We start from the raw sequence: 12,088 nt of genomic DNA on the forward strand, positions 1-12,088 counted from the left end.
TTGTTTTGGTGTATCACAAACGTCCCCCAAATTAAAATAACTCTAACTCTTTGGATAAAGTTTTTTCTTATTTTCTTTCTTATAACACATACCATTTATATATGTATGACACGTATTTAATGATGCATACACTTTTAAATAAAATGCAATCTTTAGTACAAACAACTATCTTCTTATAATTCATGCCAATGAATTGCAAAAAAAAGTTTGAGATTCATATGTTTTACGAGGGAACATATTATTGTCGGTTAAAAAATTTCTTACCAAAGTTAACAAGTTGTTAAAGTTCTCTTTAGAAGATCCATTTTTTAGGTTGATGTTTTACAATATAAAGAACGATTACAATCACGTGAACTTAAAATACCTAGCATGCAAACTTTATAAACATTACTTCCAACCTCTCAAATTTTTATGGACAATCAAAAGTTCCTTTTTCAACTACATGCACAAGCTTATTGAAACGATCAAATTCATGCATATCTTTTTTAGAAATATTAGATGTATATATCTTTTTTTATTGTTGGATCTAGTTTTTTCTTGCGAATAGTGTATCCACTAATATTTGTATAAACAACACTTAAAAAAAAGAGCAAATAGTTTCAACGGACCTGCTTTTCTATGCATGATCAACAACAAACTTAAAGAATTCTCTCAATCCATCTTCGTATCTTATACATAATAAGACATGATACCCACCAACAACAAAAAACAAATACAAGAAATAAATAAAGTGAGGAACAGAGACATAAGAATGATATAAAAAGAATTATAGAGGTTAATTGTTTTATTTTTGAAGAGAGGGATACATGATTTCTTGAAACAACCGTGATATGATTTTTTCTTTATTTTTGAAAAATATATGTAAATGTTTAGCTCATATGTAATATTGAGAAGATTATTTACCACTTACAAACTAATAATACATCGGTCAATATTTTTAATGAACCGAGTAAGTGTTTGTAGTCCAACGGTTAGGATAATTGCCTTCCAAGCAATAGACCCGGGTTCAACTCCCGGCAAACGCAATGTTGTTGTGTTTGGGTGTGTCACAAACGTCCCCCAAATAACCTGGTCGCAAATTCATTGCATAGTAATCACATACTTTTATTCTAAAGTCCATGTTATATTTTTGTGAAGAAAATCTTACCAAGAAAAATAAGATGACACCTTAGTATATCTCTTGCGTCCAAAAAAGTTAAGACAATGCAAGACATATGACTTATTACCTTCTTTTCATAAATATTGGTAATCATTATAATTCTATTTAGAAAAATATTCTTCCTAATCCAAAATCTTTTCCCAGTTATAATCAAGATTACTAAAAGGCTTTAACCTCCATGCATTGCTTAGTAATCACATGCTTTTATTCTAAAGTCCATGTTATATTTTTGTGAAGAAAATCTTACCAAGAAAAATAAGATGACACCTTAGTTATCTCTTGCCTCCAAAAAGATAAGACAATGCCTGGCATATGACTTATTACCTTATTTCATAAATATTGGTAATCATTATAATTCTATTTAGAAAAATTATGTATGTTGTTTAAGCAATCAATCAGTAACCTTAACATTAAGTGTTTTCACCTTCTGCATTCTGATACCCGCTCATAAATCTTGACATTATCAAAAATAACCTAACTCTTTGGATAAAGTTTTTTCTTATTTTTCTTTCTTATAACACATACCAACTTATATATGTAGGACACGTATTTAATGATGCATACACATTTTAAAATAAAATGTAATCTTTAGTACAAACAACTATCTTCTTATATAAATCATGCCAATGAATTGCGAAAAAAAAGTTGAGCTTCATACGTTTTACGAGGGAACATATTATTGTCGGTTAAAAAATTTCTTACCAAGTTAACAAGTTGTTAAAGTTCTCTTTAGAAGATCCATTTTTAGGTTGATGTTTTTACATATAAAGAACGATTACAATCACGTGAACTTAAAATACCTAGCATGCAACATTTTATAAACATTACTTCCAACCTCTCAAATTTTTATGGACAATCAAAATTCCTTTTCAACTACATGCACAAGCTTATTGAAACGATCAAATTCATGCATATCTTTTTTAGAAAATATTAGATGTATATATCTTTTTTTATTGTGGGATCTAGTTTTTTCTTGCGAATAGTGTATCCACTAATATTTGTATAACAACACTCTAAAAAAAGAGCAAATAGTTTCAACGGACCTGCTTTTCATGCATGATCAACAACAAACTTAAAGAATTCTCTCAATCCATCTTCGTATTCTTATACATAAATAAGACATGATACCCACCAACAACAAAAACAAATACAAAGAAATAAATAAAGTGAGGAACAGAGACAAAGAATGATATAAAAGAATTATAGAGGTTAATTGTTTTTATTTTTGAAGAGAGGGATACATGATTTCTTGAAAACAAACGTGATATGATTTTTCTTTATTTTGAGAAAAATATATGTAAATTGTTTAGCTCATATGTAATATTGAGAAGATTATTTACCACTTACAAACTAATAATACATCGGTCAATATTTTTAATGAACTGAGTAAGCGTTTGTAGTCCAACGGTTAGGATAATTGCCTTCCAAGCAATAGACCCCTGGTTCGACTCCCGGCAAACACAATGTGTTGTTTTGGTGTATCACAAACGTCCCCCAAATAAAAATAACCTAACTCTTTGGATAAAGTTTTTTTTTTATTTTCTTTCTTATAGCACATACCAATTTATATATGTAGGACACGTATTTAATGATGCATACACATTTTAAAATAAAATGCAATCTTTAGTACAAACAACTATCTTCTTATAATTCATGCAATGAATTGCAAAAAAAAGTTGAGCTTCATACGTTTTACGAGGGAACATATTATTTGTCGGTTAAAAAATTTCTTACCAAAGTTAACAAGTTGTTAAAGTTCTCTTTAGAAGATCCATTTTTAGGTTGATGTTTTACAATATAAAGAACGATTACAATCACGTGAACTTAAAATACCTAGCATGCAACATTTTATAAACATTACTTCCCAACCTCTCAATTTTTATGGACAATCAAAAGTTCCTTTTCAAACACATGCACAAGCTTATTGAAAGATCAAATTCATGCATATCTTTTTTAGAAATATTAGATGTATATATCTTTTTTTATTGTTGGATCTAGTTTTTTCTTGCGAATAGTGTATCCACTAATATTTGTATAACAACACTCTAAAAAAAGAGCAAATAGTTTCAACGGAACCTGCTTTTCTATGCATGATCAACAACAACTTAAAGATTCTCTCAATCCATCTTCGTATATCTTATACATAAATAAGACATGATACCCACCAACAACAAAAAACAAATACACAAGAAATAAATAAAGTGAGGACAGAGACAAAGAATGATATAAAAAAGAATTATAGAGGTTATTGTTTTATTTTGAAGAGAGGGATACATGATTTCTTGAAAACAACGTGATATGATTTTTCTTTATTTTGAGAAAAATATATGTAAATTGTTTAGCTCATATGTAATATTGAGAAGATTATTTACCACTTACAAACTAATAATACATCGGTCAATATTTTTAATGAACTGAGTAAGCGTTTGTAGTCCAACGGTTAGGATAATTGCCTTCCAAGTTTTGGTGTATCACAAACGTCCCCCAAATTAAAAATAACCTAACTCTTTGGATAAAGTTTTTTTTTTATTTTCTTTCTTATAGCACATACCAATTTATATATGTAGGACACGTATTTAATGATGCATACACATTTTAAAATAAAATGCAATCTTTAGTACAAACAACTATCTTCTTATAATTCATGCCAATGAATTGCAAAAAAAAAGTTGAGCTTCATACGTTTTACGAGGGAACATATTATTGTCGGTTAAAAAATTTCTTACCAAAGTTAACAAGTTGTTAAAGTTCTCTTTAGAAGATCCATTTTTTAGGTTGATGTTTTACAATATAAGAACGATTACAATCACGTGAACTTAAAATACCTAGCATGCAACATTTTATAAACATTACTTTCCAACCTCTCAAATTTTTATGGACAATCAAAAGTTCCTTTCAACAACATGCACAAGCTTATTGAAACGATCAAATTCATGCATATCTTTTTTAGAAAATATTAGATGTATATATCTTTTTTTATTGTTGGATCTTGTTTTTTCTTGCGAATAGTGTATCCACTAATATTTGTATAACAACACTCTAAAAAAAGAGCAAATAGTTTCAACGGACCTGCTTTTCTATGCATGATCAACAACAAACTTAAAGAATTCTCTCAATCCATCTTCGTATTCTTATACATAAATAAGACATGATACCCACCAACAACAAAAAACAAATACAAAGAAATAAATAAATGAGGAACAGAGACAAAGAATGATATAAAAAAGAATTATAGAGGTTAATTGTTTTATTTTAAGAGAGGGATACATGATTTCTTGAAAACAAACGTGATATGATTTTTCTTTATTTTGAGAAAAATATATGTAATTGTTTAGCTCATATGTAATATTGAGAAGATTATTTACCACTTACAAACTAATAATACATCGGTCAATATTTTTAATGAACCGAGTAAGCGTTTGTAGTCCAACGGTTAGGATAATTGCCTTCCAAGCAATAGACCCGGGTTCGACTCCCGGCAAACACAATGTGTTGTTTTGGTGTATCACAAACGTCCCCCAAATTAAAAATAACCTAACTCTTTGGATAAAGTTTTTCTTATTTTCTTTCTTATAACACATACCAATTTATATATGTAGGACACGTATTAATGATGCATACACATTTTAAAATAAAATGCAATCTTTAGTACAAACAACTATCTTCTTATAATTCATGCCAATGAATTGCAAAAAAAAAGTTGAGCTTCATACGTTTTACGAGGGAACATATTATTGTCGGTTAAAAAATTTCTTACCAAAGTTAACAAGTTGTTAAAGTTCTCTTAGAAGATCCATTTTTTAGGTTGATGTTTTACAATATAAAGAACGATTACAATCACGTGAACTTAAAATACCTAGCATGCAACATTTTATAACATTACTTTCCAACCTCTCAAATTTTTATGGACAATCAAAAGTTCCTTTTCAACTACATGCACAAGCTTATTGAAACGATCAAATTCATGCATATCTTTTTTAGAAAATATTAGATGTATATATCTTTTTTTATTGTTGGATCTAGTTTTTTCTTGCGAATAGTGTATCCACTAATATTTGTATAACAACACTCTAAAAAAAGAGCAAATAATTTCAACGGACCTGCTTTTCTATGCATGATCAACAACAAACTTAAAGAATTCTCTCAATCCATCTTCGTATTCTTATACATAAATAAGACATGATACCCACCAACAACAAAAAACAAATACAAAGAAATAAAAAAGTGAGGAACAGAGACAAAGAATGATATAAAAAAGAATTATAGAGGTTAATTGTTTTATTTTTGAAGAGAGGGATACATGATTTCTTGAAAACAACCGTGATATGATTTTTCTTTATTTTGAGAAAAATATATGTAAATTGTTTAGCTCATATGTAATATTGAGAAGATTATTTACCACTTACAAACTAATAATACATCGGTCAATATTTTTAATGAACCGAGTAAGTGTTTGTAGTCCAACGGTTAGGATAATTGCCTTCCAAGCAATAGACCCGGGTTCAACTCCCGGCAAACGCAATGTTGTTGTTTTGGTGTGTCACAAACGTCCCCCAAATTAAACCTGGTCGCAAATTATTGCTTAGTAATCACATACTTTTATTCTAAAGTCCATGTTATATTTTTGTGAAGAAAATCTTACCAAGAAAAATAAGATGACACCTTAGTTATCTCTTGCGTCCAAAAAAGTTAAGACAATGCATGGCATATGACTTATTACCTTATTTCATAAATATTGGTAATCATTATAATTCTATTTAGAAAATTATGTATGTTGTTTAAGCAATCAATCAGTAACCTTAACATTAAGTGTTTTCACCTTCTGCATTCTGATACACGCTCATAAATCTTGACATTATCAAAAAATAACCTAACTCTTTGGATAAAGTTTTTTCTTATTTTCTTTCTTATAACACATACCAACTTATATATGTAGGACACGTATTTAATGATGCATACACATTTTAAAATAAAATGTAATCTTTAGTACAAGCAACTATCTTCTTATAATTCATGCCAATGAATTGCGAAAAAAAAGTTGAGCTTCATACGTTTTACGAGGGAACATATTATTGTCGGTTAAAAAATTTCTTACCAAAGTTAACAAGTTGTTAAAGTTCTCTTTAGAAGATCCATTTTTTAGGTTGATGTTTTACAATATAAAGAACGATTACAATCACGTGAACTTAAATACCTAGCATGCAACATTTTATAAACATTACTTCCAACCTCTCAAATTTTTATGGACAATCAAAATTCCTTTTCAACTACATGCACAAGCTTATTGAAACGATCAAATTCATGCATATCTTTTTTAGAAAATATTAGATGTATATATCTTTTTTTATTGTTGGATCTAGTTTTTTCTTGCGAATAGTGTATCCACTAATATTTGTATAACAACACTCTAAAAAAAGAGCAAATAGTTTCAACGGACCTGCTTTTCTATGCATGATCAACAACAAACTTAAAGAATTCTCTCATCCATCTTCGTATTCTTATACATAAATAAGACATGATACCCACCAACAACAAAAAACAAATACAAAGAAATAAATAAAGTGAGGAACAGAGACAAAGAATGATATAAAAAGAATTATAGAGGTTAATTGTTTTATTTTTGAAGAGAGGGATACATGATTTCTTGAAAACAAACGTGATATGATTTTTCTTTGAGAGAAAAAATGTATTATGAGAAAAATATATATGTTATCATGTAATATTGAGAAGATTATTTACCACTTACAAACTAATAATACATCGGTCAATATTTTTAATGAAACGAGTAAGCGTTTGTAGTCCAACGGTTAGGATAATTGCCTTCCAAGCAATAGACCCGGGTTCGACTCCCGGCAAACACAATGTGTTGTTTTGGTGTATCACAAACGTCCCCCAAATTAAAAATAACCTAACTCTTTGGATAAAGTTTTTTTTTATTTTCTTTCTTATAGCACATACCAATTTATATATGTAGGACACGTATTTAATGATGCATACACATTTTAAAATAAAATGCAATCTTTAGTACAAACAACTATCTTCTTATAATTCATGCCAATGAATTGCAAAAAAAAAGTTGAGCTTCATACGTTTTACGAGGGAACATATTATTGTCGGTTAAAAAATTTCTTACCAAAGTTAACAAGTTGTTAAAGTTCTCTTTAGAAGATCCATTTTTTAGGTTGATGTTTTACAATATAAAGAACGATTACAATCACGTGAACTTAAAATACCTAGCATGCAACATTTTATAAACATTACTTCCAACCTCTCAAATTTTTATGGACAATCAAAAGTTCCTTTTCAACAACATGCACAAGCTTATTGAAACGATCAAATCATGCATATCTTTTTTAGAAAATATTAGATGTATATATCTTTTTTATTGTTGGATCTTGTTTTTTTCTTGCGAATAGTGTATCCACTAATATTTGTATAACAACACTCTAAAAAAAGAGCAATAGTTTCAACGGACCTGCTTTTCTATGCATGATCAACAACAAACTTAAAGAATTCTCTCAATCCATCTTCGTATTCTTATACATAAATAAGACATGATACCCACCAACAACAAAAAAAAATACAAAGAAATAAATAAAGTGAGGAACAGAGACAAAGAATGATATAAAAAAGAATTATAGAGGTTAATTGTTTTATTTTTGAAGAGAGGGATACATGATTTCTTGAAAACAAACGTGATATGATTTTTCTTTATTTTGAGAAAAATATATGTAAATTGTTTAGCTCATATGTAATATTGAGAAGATTATTTACCACTTACAAACTAATAATACATCGGTCAATATTTTTAATGAACCGAGTAAGCGTTTGTAGTCCAACGGTTAGGATAATTGCCTTCCAAGCAATAGACCCGGGTTCGACTCCCGGCAAACACAATGTGTTGTTTGGTGTATCACAAACGTCCCCCAAATTAAAAATAACCTAACTCTTTGGATAAAGTTTTTTCTTATTTTCTTTCTATAACACATACCAATTTATATATGTAGGACACGTATTTAATGATGCATACACATTTAAAATAAAATGCAATCTTTAGTACAAACAACTATCTTCTTATAATTCATGCCAATGAATTGCAAAAAAAAAGTTGAGCTTCATACGTTTTACGAGGGAACATATTATTGTCGGTTAAAAAAATTCTTACCAAAGTTAACAAGTTGTTAAAGTTCTCTTAGAAGATCCATTTTTTAGGTTGATGTTTTACAATATAAAGAACGATTACAATCACGTGAACTTAAAATACCTAGCATGCAACATTTATAAACATTACTTCCAACCTCTCAAATTTTTATGGACAATCAAAAGTTCCTTTTCAACTACATGCACAAGCTTATTGAAACGATCAAATTCATGCATATCTTTTTTAGAAAATATTAGATGTATATATCTTTTTTTATTGTTGGATCTAGTTTTTTCTTGCGAATAGTGTATCCACTAATATTTGTATAACAACACTCTAAAAAAAGAGCAAATAGTTTCAACGGACCTGCTTTTCTATGCATGATCAACAACAAACTTAAAGAATTCTCTCAATCCATCTTCGTATTCTTATACATAAATAAGACATGATACCCACCAACAACAAAAAACAAATACAAAGAAATAAATAAAGTGAGGAACAGAGACAAAGAATGATATAAAAAAGAATTATAGAGGTTAATTGTTTTATTTTTGAAGAGAGGGATACATGATTTCTTGAAAACAACCGTGATATGATTTTTCTTTATTTTGAGAAAAATATATGTAAATTGTTTAGCTCATATGTAATATTGAGAAGATTATTTACCACTTACAAACTAATAATACATCGGTCAATATTTTTAATGAACCGAGTAAGTGTTTGTAGTCCAACGGTTAGGATAATTGCCTTCCAAGCAATAGACCCGGGTTCAACTCCCGGCAAACGCAATGTTGTTGTTTTGGTGTGTCACAAACGTCCCCCAAATTAAACCTGGTCGCAAATTCATTGCTTAGTAATCACATACTTTTATTCTAAAGTCCATGTTATATTTTGTGAAGAAAATCTTACCAAGAAAAATAAGATGACACCTTAGTTATCTCTTGCGTCCAAAAAAGTTAAGACAATGCAAGACATATGACTTATTACCTTCTTTCATAAATATTGGTAATCATTATAATTTTATTTAGAAAAATATTCTTCCTAATCCAAAATCTTTTCCCAGTTATATCAAGATTACTTAAAGGCTTTAACATCCATGCATTGCTTAGTAATCACATGCTTTTATTCTAAAGTCCATGTTATATTTTTGTGAAGAAAATCTTACCAAGAAAAATAAGATGACACCTTAGTTATCTCTTGCCTCCAAAAAAGATAAGACAATGCATGGCATATGACTTATTACCTTATTTCATAAATATTGGTAATCATTATAATTCTATTTAGAAAATTATGTATGTTGTTTAAGCAATCAATCAGTAACCTTAACATTAAGTGTTTTCACCTTCTTGCATTCCGATACACGCTCATAAATCTTGACATTATCAAAAAATAACCTAACTCTTTGGATAAAGTTTTTTCTTATTTTCTTTCTTATAACACATACCAACTTATATATGTAGGACACGTATTTAATGATGCATACACATTTTAAAATAAAATGTAATCTTTAGTACAAACAACTATCTTCTTATAATTCATGCCAATGAATTGCGAAAAAAAAGTTGAGCTTCATACGTTTTACGAGGGAACATATTATTGTCGGTTAAAAATTTCTTACCAAAGTTAACAAGTTGTTAAAGTTCTCTTTAGAAGATCCATTTTTTAGGTTGATGTTTTACAATATAAAGAACGATTACAATCACGTGAACTTAAAATACCTAGCATGCAAAATTTTATAAACATTACTTCCAACCTCTCAAATTTTTATGGACAATCAAAAGTTCCTTTTCAACTACATGCACAAGCTTATTGAAACGATCAAATTCATGCATATCTTTTTTAGAAAATATTAGATGATATATCTTTTTTATTGTTGGATCTAGTTTTTTCTTGCGAATAGTGTATCCACTAATATTTGTATAACAACACTCTAAAAAAAGAGCAAATAGTTTCAACGGACCTGCTTTTCTATGCATGATCAACAACAAACTTAAAGAATCTCTCAATCCATCTTCGTATTCTTATACATAAATAAGACATGATACCCACCAACAACAAACAAATACAAAGAAATAAATAAAGTGAGGAACAGAGACAAAGAATGATATAAAAAAGAATTATAGAGGTTAATTGTTTTATTTTTGAAGAGAGGGATACATGATTTCTTGAAAACAAACGTGATATGATTTTTCTTTATTTTGAGAAAATATATGTAAATTGTTTAGCTCATATGTAATATTGAGAAGATTATTTACCACTTACAAACTAATAATACATCGGTCAATATTTTTAATGAACCGAGTAAGCGTTTGTAGTCCAACGGTTAGGATAATTGCCTTCCAAGCAATAGACCCGGGTTCGACTCCCGGCAAACGCAATGTTGTTGTTTTGGTGTGTCACAAACGTCCCCCAATTAAACCTGGTCGCAAATTCATTGCTTAGTAATCACATACTTTTATTCTAAAGTCCATGTTATATTTTTGTGAAGAAAATCTTACCAAGAAAAATAAGATGACACCTTAGTTATCTCTTGCGTCCAAAAAAGTTAAGACAATGCAAGACATATGACTTATTACCTTCTTTCATAAATATTGGTAATCATTATAATTCTATTTAGAAAAATATTCTTCCTAATCCAAAATCTTTTCCCAGTTATAATCAAGATTACTTAAAGGCTTTAACATCCATGCATTGCTTAGTAATCACATGCTTTTATTCTAAGTCCATGTTATATTTTTGTGAAGAAAATCTTACCAAGAAAAATAAGATGACACCTTAGTTATCTCTTGCCTCCAAAAAAGATAAGACAATGCATGGCATATGACTTATTACCTTATTTCATAAATATTGGTAATCATTATAATTCTATTTAGAAAATTATGTATGTTGTTTAAGCAATCAATCAGTAACCTTAACATAAGTGTTTTCACTTCTGCATTCTGATACACGCTCATAAATCTTGACATTATCAAAAAATAACCTAACTCTTTGGATAAAGTTTTTTTATTTTCTTTCTTAAAACACATACCAACTTATATATGTAGGACACGTATTTAATGATGCATACACATTTTAAAATAAAATGCAATCTTTAGTACAAACAACTATCTTCTTATAATTCATGCCAATGAATTGCGAAAAAAAAGTTGAGCTTCATACGTTTTACGAGGGAACATATTATTGTCGGTTAAAAAATTTCTTACCAAGTTAACAAGTTGTTAAAGTTCTCTTTAGAAGATCCATTTTTTAGGTTGATGTTTTACAATATAAAGAACGATTACAATCACGTGAACTTAAAATACCTAGCATGCAACATTTTATAAACATTACTTCCAACCTCTCAAATTTTTATGGACAATCAAAAGTTCCTTTTCAACTACATGCACAAGCTTATTGAAACGATCAAATTCATGCATCTTTTTTAGAAAATATTAGATGTATATCTTTTTTTATTGTTGATCTAGTTTTTTTCTTGCGAATAGTGTATCCACTAATATTTGTATAACAACACTCTAAAAAAAGAGCAAATAGTTTCAACGGACCTGCTTTTTCTATGCATGATCAACAACAAACTTAAAGAATTCTTTCAATCCATCTTCGTATTCTTATACATAATAAGACATGATACCCACCAACAACAAAAAACAAATACAAAGAAATAAATAAAATGAGGAACAGAGACAAAGAATGATATAAAAAAGAATATAGAGGTTAATTGTTTTATTTTTGAAGAGAGGGATACATGATTTCTTGAAAACAAACGTGATATGATTTTTCTTTATTTTGAG

The 12,088-nt window shown here is 28.7% G+C and overlaps 7 non-coding genes across 7 annotated transcripts; all 7 read left to right on the forward strand.

The window, feature by feature from the left end:
- The first annotated feature begins 953 nt into the window (after nucleotides 1–953).
- On the forward strand, nucleotides 954–1,025 carry TRNAG-UCC (transfer RNA glycine (anticodon UCC)). The gene has a single exon. It is a non-coding gene; the product is annotated as a tRNA-Gly (tRNA).
- A 3,549-nt stretch (nucleotides 1,026–4,574) lies between these two features.
- TRNAG-UCC (transfer RNA glycine (anticodon UCC)) lies at nucleotides 4,575–4,646 on the forward strand. Its single transcript has one exon. It is a non-coding gene; the product is annotated as a tRNA-Gly (tRNA).
- Nucleotides 4,647–5,608: 962 nt separating this feature from the next.
- On the forward strand, nucleotides 5,609–5,680 carry TRNAG-UCC (transfer RNA glycine (anticodon UCC)). The gene has a single exon. It is a non-coding gene; the product is annotated as a tRNA-Gly (tRNA).
- Nucleotides 5,681–6,948: 1,268 nt separating this feature from the next.
- On the forward strand, nucleotides 6,949–7,020 carry TRNAG-UCC (transfer RNA glycine (anticodon UCC)). The gene has a single exon. It is a non-coding gene; the product is annotated as a tRNA-Gly (tRNA).
- A 963-nt stretch (nucleotides 7,021–7,983) lies between these two features.
- Nucleotides 7,984–8,055, forward strand: TRNAG-UCC (transfer RNA glycine (anticodon UCC)). The gene has a single exon. It is a non-coding gene; the product is annotated as a tRNA-Gly (tRNA).
- A 961-nt stretch (nucleotides 8,056–9,016) lies between these two features.
- TRNAG-UCC (transfer RNA glycine (anticodon UCC)) lies at nucleotides 9,017–9,088 on the forward strand. The gene has a single exon. It is a non-coding gene; the product is annotated as a tRNA-Gly (tRNA).
- A 1,517-nt stretch (nucleotides 9,089–10,605) lies between these two features.
- On the forward strand, nucleotides 10,606–10,677 carry TRNAG-UCC (transfer RNA glycine (anticodon UCC)). The gene has a single exon. It is a non-coding gene; the product is annotated as a tRNA-Gly (tRNA).
- Nucleotides 10,678–12,088: the final 1,411 nt, after the last annotated feature.

The sequence above is a fragment of the Lathyrus oleraceus genome, unplaced genomic scaffold, assembly GCF_024323335.1.
Source record: "Lathyrus oleraceus cultivar Zhongwan6 unplaced genomic scaffold, CAAS_Psat_ZW6_1.0 chrUn1176, whole genome shotgun sequence".
In the NCBI taxonomy this organism is placed as follows: Eukaryota; Viridiplantae; Streptophyta; class Magnoliopsida; order Fabales; family Fabaceae; genus Lathyrus; species Lathyrus oleraceus.